This window comes from Uranotaenia lowii, chromosome 3, assembly GCF_029784155.1.
Source record: "Uranotaenia lowii strain MFRU-FL chromosome 3, ASM2978415v1, whole genome shotgun sequence".
In the NCBI taxonomy this organism is placed as follows: Eukaryota; Metazoa; Arthropoda; class Insecta; order Diptera; family Culicidae; genus Uranotaenia; species Uranotaenia lowii.
The window spans coordinates 109,727,400-109,742,746 of NC_073693.1; the positions used below are offsets into that span (position 1 = coordinate 109,727,400).

Here is a 15,347-nt window from a genome sequence, read left to right on the forward strand (position 1 = left end):
ACGTTGGAAACGTAAATCACTACGCCGTTTTCGCTAAAACCAAGACTGCAAGCCGAAAAAACTCCCCGAAAAAAACATATTTCCGGTAGAATTTTTGACCACAAAAAGATAATATACTTTTGAATTTAAAGTGATGTTTAAACAGAAATTCTCGCTTGACTCACTTGAATATCCTACGCCATTCATGAGGAAATCTGAGCTTTTATTTTTTTTCTGCGGAAGTGTATAGTTCAAGCAAGTTTTCGATTTCGATGACTTTCAAGTTCAAAGTTGATTCAATACATCCCACGAACGTTTTTTTTTTTAAATATTTTGCAAAACTCAGTACTCTGAGTTTATTTATTTATGAGAATTCCATTTGGTAAGATAGATTAAGGTTGCCAAAATTTTTTCAGCATGTATTCGGGTTATTTTATCTAAAAACCTGGTAAAATCCGGGCATTTGATTTATAAATTGTTGACCAAAAATCCGGGCAATTTCCGGGCAAATTTGGTCAAACCCAAACTCAACAAAAGTCAAGAAAAAAAAATTTAGAATTTTTTTGCGTCAAAACCCATCAGAAGATTTTAAATCGTATTTAAGGCTTCCAAAAATCCTTACATGATTATTATATGGCAATCTTTATATAGATGCCATTCCTACGGAATCGAATACTATGGTTTTAAGTTTTAAGTATGTAAAGGAAACTTTCAAAACTTTTATAGTTAACCACGTTGATTTTTTTTCCAAAAATTTGCTCATGTAAGAGATTAAAATTGATTCACAGAGAACAGACGTACATACATACAAGCTTGAACAAAAAATGTTCAGAAAAGTGTGTAATAATTTAAAAGCTATCATCAGAAAAATACGTTAAAAATTGACTGGAAACAGTGCCATCTGTTGCGCCGTTTAAAAGTTACAAATCAATTTTTATAGTGCTCAGTTTTCGAAACGGCGTAATCATATATGAATAAAGTGACCAATATCTCAGTGAAACGAACGCCTTGAATTTATTGCTTGATAAATGCAATTAGAGTAACTTTTAACTTACAAAATTTTACTTTTTTATTTTAGTACTACTGCGGCAGAGAATAATTGACAAATTTTGGATCAAGCTTTCGCATTTCTTGAACGGTTATCGAAGTCAGAGTAAGCATCGGCTATGTCCAGTCAAATAAGAACATTTTTGACGGTCATTTTCACCTAGCAATACTGATTCTAGGCATCTCAAAGCGAGTTTCATTCACGTATCTCATTTGCATCCCATTGTTTAAAATTTAGTACTTCTTGCAAGTTTGAAGAAAATAGCGGATACATTTTAGGATACGTTTTTTATGCAACATGACAAATGTGTTATGAAACTCCAACAGCGATTTTCTTTAAACATGCCAAGTAGCTCATACGACCTGTTTATACTGTCTGTTATTTTTTCTCATTGTTTTGCCAGTTCTCTTTGGTTTGTTTGAAGACATCTGGTGGCCCAGCCAAAAATCAAAAATTGGTTCAAAAAGGGCGTTGGAATTTTTACACAAGTTTCGTGGGCTAGCTTCGAGCAGGTCTTTCAAGTTGATTGACTGACTTGTGGTATTCAACGCATGAAACAGTTTCGAATTTTTCAATAGGCAAAAACAACGGAAGAACCCTTTTGGATCACGAAAGCTATGATTTCCATTGTATGAAAAAGACAAAAATGCACAATGGTTCAAATACTACAATTTATGGTTTTGGATTATCTTGGCTTCAAAATTAAGTAATTTTTAAATCATTTGTATTTTTTATAATTTTGTACAATTAAATTCGATTAACTTAATTCAAGGTTGTCAGATTTTTTTCAGCACTTACCCGGGTCGGACCAATCCAGGCCATTTTATCTAAAATCCTTGTAAAATCAGGGCATTTGGTTTTAAAATTGTCGATCAAAAATCCGGACAATGTCGGGGGAAATTTGGTCAAAATCCAGGCACAAATCAAGAAAAAGTTAGTTGAAAAAAACGTTTTTTCATCATAACTCATCACTGATGAGTCATCAGCAGTTTTTGAATCCTAGGCTTTCAAAAACCTTGTATAATTATTTTCATAAAACTTGCTAAAAAAAATTCGTTTTGATCACACAAATAATTTTTTTTACAACACAATTGGTTTTGTTTTGGCAAATAAAGTAAATAAATGCGGGAATAATCTGGGATTTTTCAATGAAATCCGGGCAAACAGTCCGGTCCGGTTTGTCAAATTTTGTATTAAGTACCCGGGCAAACCCGGAAAACCGGGCAATCTGGCAATCTCAACTTAAACGTTTTATAATTTTTTAAACATTGAAATATTTCATTGTTTATGTACAATGTCCATGTTAACTTACAGCTACTGACAATGTTCGTTGTTTGACGATAGTTTTTTGTTATGTTCCTTTTTATAACGTTTTGGAAAGTCCTCATCTAAATATGCTTTTTTTTTTACTTACTAGGATTAAAAGTTGATCAATTTGTTTAATATTCACCTGTAAAGAGAAAAGAAGACATTATTAGTTTAATGCAATTGAATTTCATTGTTTTTTTCTTTTTCAAAATATGATAAGAAGGTAAAAAGATAAGGAATATTTTAAAGTTTAATGACTTTTCAATAGGCCAATTGGTCTTACACTTTCTATAGTTCATTCAAATCAAGTACAATCGGAAGGGAAATCTTCAAAAATAAGTATAGTTTTTACCTGAAATTTAGGCTCTCTTATTTATAGAAAAAAAAAATCATTTGATTAGGATTGAAGAATGCTTGTTTTTTTATGCTCAACAACACCTTAATTCTGTCAAATAATTCCAAATTCAAAATTTTAAGAATTTGTTGAATATTATGCTAAACAAGGGAATTCCTCTTGAAACAAAGTTTGATGATCAACCGTCTGATGGAACCAATCAAAACATCTGGACAGGAAGTCCAAATAAACTTGTTCGACAACAACGACTAAAATCGGATGAATTTAAAGAAACTATGTTCCATTGGAAGAGAACTACGCACGCACAAGTTAATTTCCGTTTCCGTTTTTGTTTCTTCTTCTAAGTTCCATCTACAACTACCGTATAGGTTTAAATTTCAGCCCTTAAACTTGTAATTTGACTTGATTTGATCTGCTACTTACAGTCCAGTATAAAACTCCAGCAGCTGGATTCTTTTGACTTGAAAATCAAAATATAGAATGAGTTAAAGAATTTAAAATTAGAAATCAGAATAAGAATAAAAATTTTGAAGTGGAAATTAAAATTGAAAATTGGGATTCAGGGTAACAGAATTTAAAATTAAATTTTATATGTTTTTTTTTCCAGAAAAAATTCCAGTTATAATTCTCTTAGTATAAGACAAAACTTGTCCAAAAATCGAACAGCACGGTAGCTCCCCTAAAAAAAACAATTCCATTGATTGATAGCCGCATTTTTTTCCCTTTCGATTTGTTTCCGTTTCCAAAAACACAACCGTCGTGGTTTTCGTCGCCAATTTGAGGAAAGGCTATGAAGAATCAATTAAAATTTAATTCCGACTGCATCGAAGCCGACGTTGATGCTGAGAAACCCAGGAGAAAAAACCGACCTTGACTGCCCATTTACCTACTCTCAAGTCGAGAAGATAATAGCCGTTGATGACACTCCAAGGAATTGGGAGATGAAAGTAGAAAAGAAGAAAATTGAAACGAAATCCGATCTGGTGGGAGATCTTCTGTTTAATCTTTTGAACCAGGAAGGGTTTTAATCGTCTTCACTAGAAGACGATGCTCGATTACCCGTGAGTAATCTTACTTTCAGCAGTCACATGTCTAAACATTTGAGACGACAGAGAGAAAAGTTTTAAAGACACCCAACGGAGTTTGGTCTATGGGGAAAAGTTAAAGTGAGACGAGCTAAAAGCGTTGCCTAGAAGTCAGTGAGAATCTTATTTTTAAGATTTGTGGGCCCAACATTATCAGCTGGATAGCACAATCCCACGATGAAAGATGGACATAACGCGAGAACACCTAAGTTGGAGGAGAAAAATCTCCAAGAAAGGAATCCTAAATGGGTGAACGTTAAGAAAGCATCAGAGTTTTCTCGCGGTCCTGCGGTTAGGTTTATGATTTAAGAATCTTCGTTCAAACAAAATGCTGGATCAAAACGGACGGAGAATAGAAGAGAAAAGCCCATAAAACGTGGCTGGGTTCCAAGTAATAATGATTAACGGAAGTGACAAATAAAGGGCCTTCTAATGGGGTTAATGTGGGTGGCCTTTCGTCTATTGAGAACTTACTGAGTTCTTTTCTGAATTTAGATCATTTACTCCAACTCAAAAACTTCTCCTGTAACATTTCATCCTTTGAAACGAAAAAACAGTGATTTTAAGAGTATCAACCCCAAGACGGTGTGTTTTCATAAAAATGAAAAATGAAATTTTAAAATGAAATTTTAAAATGAAATTTTAAATTTTGTTGTACCACAAGGCTCACCTCTTGGTCCATTATAGGTTAATACCGATATCAACTAATGACTTGTTCCAAGTATTATCTAAACAGTTTTCAGCTAGGTTATCAATTAATGAACCGCTCAAATTTGGCTTGCAACAGTGAAAATTATTTCCCAGAACAAATTTGTTCCACGCTTCATTGCCAAAATAGGCCTCAAAACATCAAAAGGCAAAAGCTTTCCAGGTATGGACAGTGACTACAAAACAAAAAACTACTGGAAGAAACCTCTCAATTGGCCGTAATCAGTACCAACACTCAACGCAAACACCTTCTTCGAGTCCTCTTTTGCCTTTTCATCAAAGCCTCACTAATGAACATTGATTTGTTGGCCTATAGTGAAACACAACGCGCCATTTCTGGCTACGTACCTACTTCTGAAGAAACCAAATCCGCGTGGTTTGACCGTACCCATCGTTCAGTATGTGTTACCTGTTTCGCTTGCGTGTTTTTTCTGATCGGTGTCACCAGCCGCTCAAAACTCAGTCAATCAGTTAGTAAACCAAACCATACAAGTGGAACAGAGGGATACCACCTTTTCCTACTTTTTAGAAAATAGGCAGAAGGGGAATTCCGCTGAAAGGACCTAAATATATCCTGTAGGTAACTTTCGGTTTTGAAAAGGGGACGGAAAGCGTGGTGATATTTTTTTTTTTAATATTTGTGAAATATATTCAGAATCTGGATTGAGAAATTCGAACTAAGATTGTATTTAAACCAAGTGGAATATAAACGAGTCTGACTCGTGGTAAATAATAAGAATTTTGGGCAAAACCACGAGTTAGACTTGTGGTGTAGAATTAGTGTTAAATTTTGAAACGCTATGGTCTGTATTCTCGAGTCTGATTCGTAGTAGAATTTGGACTATATGTGAGAACCACGAGTTTGATTCGTGATGAACGCCAACTGTTGTATGTTCTACACCACGAGTCAGATTCGTGTTGTAGAATTTGTGTAAATATTTTAAACGCTTTAGATTGCATTCAGGAGTCTGATTCATAGTAGAGTTTTGACCATAAAAGAGAACCACGAGTATGACTCGTGATTGGGAAATATCAAATATTTTAGGTAAAATCCGAGAGTCAGACTCGCTATACACAACAAATGTTGAAGATTAAAAGCTACGAGTCAGACTCGTGGCCTGAAATTTGTGTTAATAAGGCTTGCATTCACGAGTGTGTCTCGCGGTAAAATTTGGACAATAATTAAGGGCGAACCACGAGTGTGACTCGTGGTTCTCCCACGAATCAGAGTGCTGGTGTAACTTTTGTGTTATTTTTTTAAACGACATTCACGAGTTTGAACCGTGGTAAAATTTGAACAATAAGTGAGAACCACGAGTCTGACTCGTGGTACACTATTTGAAAGCCATATATTCAATATCGTTCCTTGTCAAGTTTTCCGTGGCACGAAAAAGTAGGAAGTAACTTCGAAACTTGCCAGAGTAGCTGATACTTTCAACTTGACGACGAATCAGTGCTAAGTGGAACGATCCAGCTTAACAACTTGTGTAACAAAATAGTGCAGGAAAACATAAACCAAACCCTTTACTAAACACAAACACAATCCACGCGAACATGAAGCTAGCTCGTATTTCAATTGATTCCCTCTTTTTTGGGACTTTTTCGTTTTTTTTGTAGCCACTAAGAAGCGCACCACACATGATAATTTCCTTTTTATGGGCATGTCAAAAACTACACTTTTCCCTTCAGCTTATGGGCGATTTGTTCGGGAAGACGTTCCTCGGTGAGTTATGCCGCGACATGATATCGGCCGCCTGCCGCTCAGGAAGGATCGAATTTCACTGCTGCAGTAGGGCCGTGTGGCCGTCATCCGGCCATCAAAAGCCCTAAAAGAGGATCCTCGTCAAGGGAACAATTTTCCGCTAATGACGCGCTGCTACACTACACACAATATGTAGGTAGTGATGACATGAGCCCTCGCACCTGTCATTCTTATGAATATCGCTTTAAAAATTATCAAGTGTTGCTGCTCAGCACCGATGACGGTGAGCGATTCTCATCATTTGATTCTTCTTTGTTCTCCGTGTTCTAAGCGACTTAAGCATGTTATTAAAAAGACTGCCCATTTCTTGGTGCCTATCTTTCAATGGTTTCGCATCATCTTACCAGAAACTTTGCAGCACGTGCCATCCCAAGAAAAACAGAAGTAACGGCTCTGCTCATCCTATTCTCAACTTAACTCTTTTAACGCAAGCTCAACTCTTAGTGCAGAAAACAGTCGATGTATTTCGACCGGCAGGAAAGAAGCCCGTAACTTGATAGGTCTTTGACTTTCCGTCCGTCCCTGAGTGAGACGACGACAGAGAGTTGACAGAACTGAGAAGAGTAGCCTGACGACGACAACGACGACGGGAGATGTGATGATACTTAATCCCATTCGGCATATTATATGCTACCGCGTTGTTCCTGTCTTCAGGGAGGTGATGAAGGGGAACCGATTTATGGGATAATGTTTAACGAGAACCTGTACCAGTGTCAGTGAAAAACTGGGGTTGAGCGAATTGAAGATCTCCATTTCTGGAAAATAAAACCTTATTTAGCACCCACAACAGAAATGGTTTTGCGGGTGATTTTCTAATCTTCCATGTGATTTGATTATCCGTGGATTTAGACGCATCGGATTATCGAGATTTTTCTTATTTATCAGATACACTCTAAATAATATTGAAAGCTATCTATTTTTAGTTTCGGAATTCGAGCTCTGAAATTTGAAAATTGGTGTTAGAACAAAAGAAAAGCCTGAATTTTGAGACATTAGCGTGTTAAAAGACACAGATAAAGCACGAAATTAGGGTAACGGACTTATTTTGGACCAGCGGACCAATTTTGGACCACCTTGTCTAGCGCTCTTAACTCTTAACTAATGATGAAAAAATTAGTGCATTACATTAAGTGCCCGGGCTTCAACAATATTTGTTAAAAATTTTCATGAATAGTTGATTTATAAGAAAGCTAGACAAGGAGGTCCAAAATAGGTCCGCTGGTTCAAAATAAGTCCGTTACCCTACTTCTTTAGGACGCAAAACATAGGTCCTATAAAATACACAGTATATTTTTTTTACAATCATACAACAAAATAACAGAATTGAAATAACAACAATATCAAATACCGGTCATGTTAAAATTGATGAAAACTTTTTTTGTTGTCTTGTAATTGTCAACTGAGACGTACTTTCTCGAGGTTAGAAGTGGTAATACTACACGCTATTCACTAGTTAAATAAAGTTTAAGAAAAAATTTAAAACCAATGCTTGCTGGGAGGACCGCATAAATTTTAGCCCAAGAGTGCAACAACGCATATCGCAAGCAAAAAAAAAGGAAAAAAATGCCTTTTGGCAGGACTGCATGAGAAGCAAAAGCATTGAATATATGCTGTGTATTGGGAGGACCATCTCTTTCAATGGAAGAACGGCAAATGGGATAGATTTGAAAAGAGTGTTGGAAGGACTGCTTAGTTTGTGTTCGGAATTTTTAAAATTATTTAAAAGGTGTTGGGAGGACCACTGAGTAAGTCTAAACAAATCCAAAAGAAATTAGAAAAGGATGCGTGTTGGTAGGATCGCATGAATGCCAAAAAAGCTGTGTGTTGGGAGTACCAACGAAATGATCTGTAGGACTGCTAGCAACTTGGGAGGGCACTTAAATTTCGAAATCTTCAAATGTACATGTTTAGCATGCAAATGTATTTGAAAAGTTTGGGTAACTACACAAAATTTGTTAGGCACTTACGAATAGTAAAGAATATTTTTACCAGTCATCAAATACACATTTTTTTCAAAAGCTTATCATATGGTGAGCGTGGAAGCATAAATACAATTGTGTCTTTCAATCGCTATGTAGCAAATTTTAATCAATCGTATTCCCGATCAAAAGGCAAGTCCGATGGTGGAGAACCCTTTAAAAGGACTTAGAAATGCCAGAGGTAATACCAAAGTCTTTGTGTGAATCTGCCTTCAAGAGAAAAAAAATCAGGAGTTCAAGGCAAAAACACCTCTTTAGAATGTACATGATATTTAGCAGTTTCGCATGTGAATTTGTTGAAACTCAAGTTCGCTAGTGGCACTATCAATCGCTAGGGTAGAGCGTAGCTCTGTAAGTGCCTTACAGAGACAGCAAATAAACGATCATTTTAATCCCGTACAAAAGGAAAAAAAACCATAACTCTATTCTGTAGTAAATAGAAGTAATAAATAAGGCTGGAACAAATATCACTTTCTTCTTTTGTCACCTCCGTCTTCGAAATTTCCAAAAAACCCGAAATGGAGGAATAAATAATGTTTTAAGTATTTTATGTAAATTTCGAAATAAATTCAAATATCCGCAAGATTTCAAAATCAAAAAACAAATTTTGGAAAATAAGAGTTATATCACCTTTTGTATTCTTGATTTTATTGAATTTTTTGATAAAAACTACTTGATTTATAGGTTTTGTGCAATGATATATTATGCAATTTTCTTGCATACAAGCTTTCGAGCAATTTATTCCAATAAATTTGTTTTTTCGCATAATTTTTTTTACCATCCCCCCTCTCGCGATGTTTAACTCCGAGTGACAAAAGAAGGATTTAAAATTTGTTGCGGCCTAATATAAAATAATATATAAAAAATAGAAAAATATATCTGATTTATAAAACAAAATCGAATTGATTATTCATATCAGTGGAGAAAAGGAAAATAGGGGTCGGACGCACTGAATTTTGGCAGCTGAACAGAGTGAAGGAAAATGTAAACAAACGATGCATGGGAACAACACTTTTTAAAGTGAAATAATGAAACACCTGCAGAATTTTCAAAAAACTGGTACCGTGAAGGACCCAATGGCCGCGCATTTAAGCTATGATGAATGTTCTCTGTACCGTACAAAAATCGTTTTTTGTGCGATTCCGAAAACAAAAGCACTGACACGTAGTCAAACTTACGTTCTTTAAGGGGAAAATTTAAAAGTGAGAGATTTTTCATTCTAACGTCACAAAAAACGCGAATTTGTAAAAGGTGTTGGTGTACCAATGGCCGCGCACGCTTATGATGCTTGTTCCAATTGCCGCTCACAAGTGTACTAATGGCCGCGCACTTCTTAATTTGGTTCAAACAGTGAATAAGGTATCCAAACAGTTTAAAATGCTGTTTCGATTAAAATGCTCATTGCGATTATTCTCAGGTAAGGATTTTCAAGATTCACTCAACAAATACCGATTTGTCGTCATTGTTTTGTGAAACTAGTCTAGTGCAAAATTAGTATGAGGCGCCATTTTTACAAATCATTATTTTGTCGGAAGATGGAACAATGTTTTCGGTCCCGATTTCGATAAATCATCATAAATTCGGCGAGCTGTCTGAAAATCCACGAGGAAACTGACCAACTAAAACTAAACAGATCCGAATTGCTATCTAACCTCAAATTTCCAACACTTAGTAGCAATTTTTATTAGATAATCGTTTCTTCTGACACTGTTTTAAAAAAATGTGCTTTTTCAGCCGGTTATGTGAAGGAAAACATTGATTGGAATACTTGCCTGTGAATCTTGTGTAACCTTTGTGAAATTCCGAAGAAGTTCTCTAAGTTTAACTGCTGATAAATACTAGAATACTTTCCGTGCGCGGCAATAGAAACATTCGAAAATTAAGTGTACCAATGGCCGTGCACAACAAAATTATCGTTTTTTCCACAACAGAACCTTCAAACTGTTCACTTTTTTTCACAATTGATTCATTATACAGCAACAAAATAACTTACGTTCGAAAATTTTTGCTAAGGTGCTCGAATTAAACACAAAAACCTGAATTACAAAAAGGGACCCGTTTAGCTCACTTACTAAGGACAACAGAAAAAATGACATCCGACAAAAACGATGTTTGTTTTTATTTTTTCCTGACCTCAAAAAGCAGAATAAATTTATTTCTAGTATGGCAAGTGAAAGATACGTAGCGGAGGTAGGGGGAAGTGTTCCTATAGATATGCGCATATTGGGTAATATGCGCATACAGCCGATTGACGATATGGCTGGAGATTCATCATATCTAATTAGTGCAGTTTGAGGGTAATACGCTTTTAACACATGGCATCATAAAATTAAATTATTATATAAAGTCGAAAAAATTTAAAAATTCAAACAAGATTTTTGTCAGTTTTGTTATAATATATTGAACTTTAATTATTGTGCATACAGATTCTGTGAACCAAAATTTTAGTGGGTTTTCTTTCTTATTCATCTGAAAATCGGAAATTCAACAAATCGAAGCTTTTGGCAAAGTTGTAAATGATAAGATATTGGAATAAGAGACAGGTTCTGAATGCCCATATCAAGGTAGGTTAAATGCCTATATCAAGAAAAATAGATTAGTCTTATAAATTTTTTACTTTCTATCATTTAAACACGAAATCTACGCTCAAATCACGATCTTATAGTGAAAAAAGAAGAACTTCCTACTGATCCGATAAAAATACAATATGAACAAAATATTACCCTGAAGTATGGCCATATGGCATACTTAACTATGTTTCATGCAATAGAACTAGTGATGTAAAAAATTTCACCAAAATTTCGGCCTTGACGTATGCTTAACATCCGTTTCTACCATTTTCAATTAAATAATATCAAAATATTGCAAGTGGTAATGAAATATAGCTAAAAACATAAATATGCGCATTTAGCCCGCCAGTTTCGGAAATCAGCTATTTTGACTTCTTTTATTAAAAAATTATTTTCACAAAAACTGTAAGAGATTTTAACAGAAAAATTTCACTAACGTATATAAAACAGATGTCCGCTCATGTGCATATAGTTTTCAGACTCCTATCTTTTCTAGTATAGGAGAAAATGAGTGCTTTCCTTAATATGCGCATATAGCCTTCCTCTCTCCTATCCGATAATGCGAAACATAGAAATTTTCGTTGTTGAATTTCGGGGAAAATAAAGATTAAATTTGAAAATGCGCGACCATTGGTGCTTTCAAAGTTCGGAAAACTATTCAAGTTTCTTTTTTTTGCTTTTCTTGTATTCTCAATGTGAGTATTATGTGATTGAAGTCAGTGCTTTCAAATGGTATTGAAAAACAAGCTTTTTTTTAAAGTGAAATCAATTATCAGTTTTAAATTTTTTTCAACTTTATATTCATAAAAGAAAGTTGATTAATCACATATAAGCGAGTTTTGGTTGTGTTAAGCCGTCAAAGTATGGTAAATCGGTTTGAAAGTTGACTAATTTTTTTGGTTTTCTTTTTATTTTTGGATTGATTCAGTTGAATGCACAAAGGTAAGTGAATTAATACAAAAATCAGCATTCATTATATAAAATTTATTTTTACTTTAATGTTAAACAATACTCCACTTAAAAAATGTACCTTTTATGTCTAAATTATTAAATAATATTAAAACCAAAATATCAACAAATCTTGGACATGCTAGTTATGTATGCTTGATGTCAAATTGAAAAAGAATCTCATTTGAAAAGCAAGTTAATATTGAACCGATAGTTTGATTTTTTTTTTCATAAATTTTTTTGCCAAACATATTGGGGGGCTTTATTCAATCGATTATCAGATGTGATGAAGTATCGTTCTTAAATAATTGATGAACATTTTTTTCCATTCATTTCTTACAACTTTTTTAACTTTTTTTAACACGTTCGTCGCCACGTCACCCATATATGGGTGACGGCTCTCTTAAGCAAGGTTGCCGCTCAGTTCTGCCACGCGTTGTAAACCTGAAGCTCTCTCGCTTTACTTTCATGCTCTGAGATTTTTTTTGGGCGACGAACGTGTTAAACTTGTTAGGTGTTCGGAAATAAGATCATGTTTACATTATTAAAATAACCAAATTGTAACTGAATGAACTTAGTCAATAGACAACACAAACTGTAGCCTTCCATTCGCATATAGTCACTATTCGCTTACTCGAACTGCATGCATCTTTGAGGTTAAAAAAACTTTCTTTGCCATTTTTGGCTGCTGCAAAACTGTTAAAGTAAAAAAATTAGAAACATTCTAGGTCGTTTGACTTTTATTTCCATTTCAGAACGATTAAAGCGGTTCTGCTAGAGAATTAGTTCTAATATGCTTGTTTTGGTAAATGAAATCAGTGATTTTTATATGTTTGAAAATTTGATAGTTTCAAGTTTCAAAATTCTACCAAAAATCATTTTGCAATTAGTTATATCTGTTGAAAACGCAGGTTTCAGTGGTGGAATAGAGTTAATCTATATTCGTTTTGTTCGTCAAGTCCTTAAATAGCTACTTATAACATAAGCGATAGCTATTTACACTTATTAGTTTTCTCATTTTGGTGTGATATTCTGAGCTAACAACTCAGAATATCTGGCAACACTGGTGAGTAACCACGAACCTAAATTGAGTTGTTTGGCTTCACAGTGTGATGATGTTAACCAAGGCGGGTAAAGCTTCAGGTGGGTTCTTATACCAATGCATGGAATCGTCCATCTTGTGACAGGCAATCGTAATCGTAGGCATGGTAGACGAACAGTTCGCTGTCAAAAAACGCTCCGTCTCCACCCCCCCCCCAATGAGAAACTTTTGGTACCCCTTGCCTACTTTTCCTCAATATGCACCCACCCTACTGACTCACCCTGATGTTAACATTTGTACCGTGTACATCATCACTAGCTGTCATCAGCAATCATCAATGATCAATCGCTATTGTTCTCAATAGACGAATTGACTAAAACAAACAGAACCAAAACAAACTGTTTTGGTTCGTCGACGTTGCAGCAGAATCATCTGCTGCCGGAATACTTCTCCCGAAAACCGCAAGTTCAACAATATTTCTATCAACTTTTAGTGAAAAAAAAAACGGGGAAGGTTCAAGCAAAAAATCATCAGGAAGTAATGTTTTTTTGTGAGGTTCCATAAAGCGATGAAATAAGCATGCATTTTATTTTAATCATCTGTAACTAGATCGTTGTATAAATTTTTACAAACTATACGAAATTTCTACTTACGTTAAACAACAAACTTGTAGAAGAAGCGGACCATAAAAACCTTTTTAAACTATTGAAATAACTGTTTGAAAAACCTCATATGCTCACTTTGTTTACATTTGAGCTCACTCTGTTCGTAAATTTCACAGCTGGCAGCAGTGCAGCGTGACTGAAGCGAATACACCGAGTGATAAAAAAATGAGTAGTTATGAGAGAAAGAGACCGAAAATGAATGATTATAAATGTGAGTATGTAGAAAATACGAGAGAAACAGGGAAGGATTGTCAAATAAGTACAAGTACAGAAAACAAGGTCAGGAAAATCAGTTTGAACGAGATTGAAGTAGAGAACGGATCCAGAATGAATTGTGTGATTCTTGGGAGCAAATGAAAACGAATAGAAATCGAAGAGAATGTGGATGCAGTAAGACCACCGGATACGACAATTGCAATTCAAACTCCGGAATATTAAATTGGAGGTAACTACGAATTTTTGTTCACAAATTCAAGAGGACTCAAGGCAGATTCACAATAAAAAAAATGACGAATTTGTGCGGGTGAACAAGTGTTACGGTTACGCCTATATTTTAGTAAGCTCGGTCAAAAAAATTGAGGGAGAGAGTATTTGCTTAAATGTTATTATTCAAAAATTTCCAAAAAGGCGTATAAGAACTCGATATTTTGAACACATTAGATGCAGATTGAAATCATAAAAAAGCGCAAGTGCAAACCCTCTGAGAGGGGCAGAGTTTTTATAGAAGTAAAAAACCTCTGGGAAGGGCAGTACCTGGATGGATATATAAACTCCTTGAGAGGGGCAGTACTCGAATGGAGGTACAAAACCTCTGAGAGAGTCAGTACTTGAATAAAAATACAAACCTCCTGAGAGAGTACTTGGATAAAGGTGCTAATACCTTGAGAGGGTCAGTACTTGAATAAAAGTACAAACCCCCTAAGAGGGGCAGAACTTGGATGGAAGTACAAACCCCCTGTCAGGGGCAGTACTTGAATGGGTAATGTGAACGGATCCAAAGTGCTAATTGGTAATCCTCTGCGTTGATAAAAATCTCTGGAAAACTCTAATGGATACTTGCGAGGAGTTCTGTGAAGCTATCTTAAGTCTCTGTGAGAATATAATAATCTTCTAGAGCTACCCTTAGTGCTTATGAAAATTAAAATTTACAAAAAGTTAGGCTGATAGTCTTAATCTTATCTATGACAATAAATTCGTCTCTGGAAATGATAATCGATCCCTGTCGAGCCCAGTCACTTTTCGAGAAAGTTTATTTCTGCTACTAGAGATCTATGGTATTTTTTATTTGTATTTTAATTTAATAAAACAATTTTTTTTTCCTGAGGATTCGATTTGAACCCGATGCCAAATGAGAACTTTATAAAGCAACTGTAACTGCTTGAATGTATGATCGTTAATAAATGTTGTTGAAAAAACTAAGACTTTATTTCGACACAACACTCGATACCGATTATGAAAAAAATAGAGTCGTTTTTGAAGAGTGGCCAGAGCTTCATTGAGTTTGATTAGAAAACAATTTAAATAAAATTACAATTTAGTCGATAAATGAAAATAATGAAAAAAAAAAAAAAGAATGGAATATAACTTTAATTTTCATACACAGGGTGTGGGAATTTAAGCACTTAGACTTATATACAGATATCTGTGCCAAAATACCAGTTAAAATAAGTTCTATAGATAAGCTTAGTTGAGATAGAATGCAATTCGCGTTTTTTTTTAAATCTGATTGGATGGTAAGAAGGCTTAGTGAGTTGAACCAACAGGTTTTTCAGGTAGAGAAAAGATGAGAACTAAAATGTGCATGTAATTTCCACGTTTTCGTCTATGGAGAATTTTAGGTGTTTTTTAAATCAATAATAGAATGCGACAACCCGATTTATATTTTCTTAAAAGATTCG

At 34.8% G+C, this 15,347-nt stretch overlaps 1 protein-coding gene across 4 annotated transcripts in view; it reads right to left on the minus strand.

Moving 5' to 3' along the window:
• LOC129751958 (neurotactin) overlaps nucleotides 1-15,347 on the minus strand; it is a 130,120-nt gene that overhangs the window by 25,029 nt on the left and 89,744 nt on the right. The window contains exon 3 of one of the 4 annotated variants that reach the window (XM_055747755.1): nucleotides 2,442-2,477. The exons of 2 other annotated variants lie outside the window; for them this stretch is intronic. The gene's annotated coding sequence lies outside the window, so the exon portion shown is untranslated. Of the gene's footprint in view, nucleotides 1-2,339; nucleotides 2,478-15,347 lie in introns of those variants that run through there. One more of the 4 variants, XM_055747756.1, reaches the window with a different exon arrangement.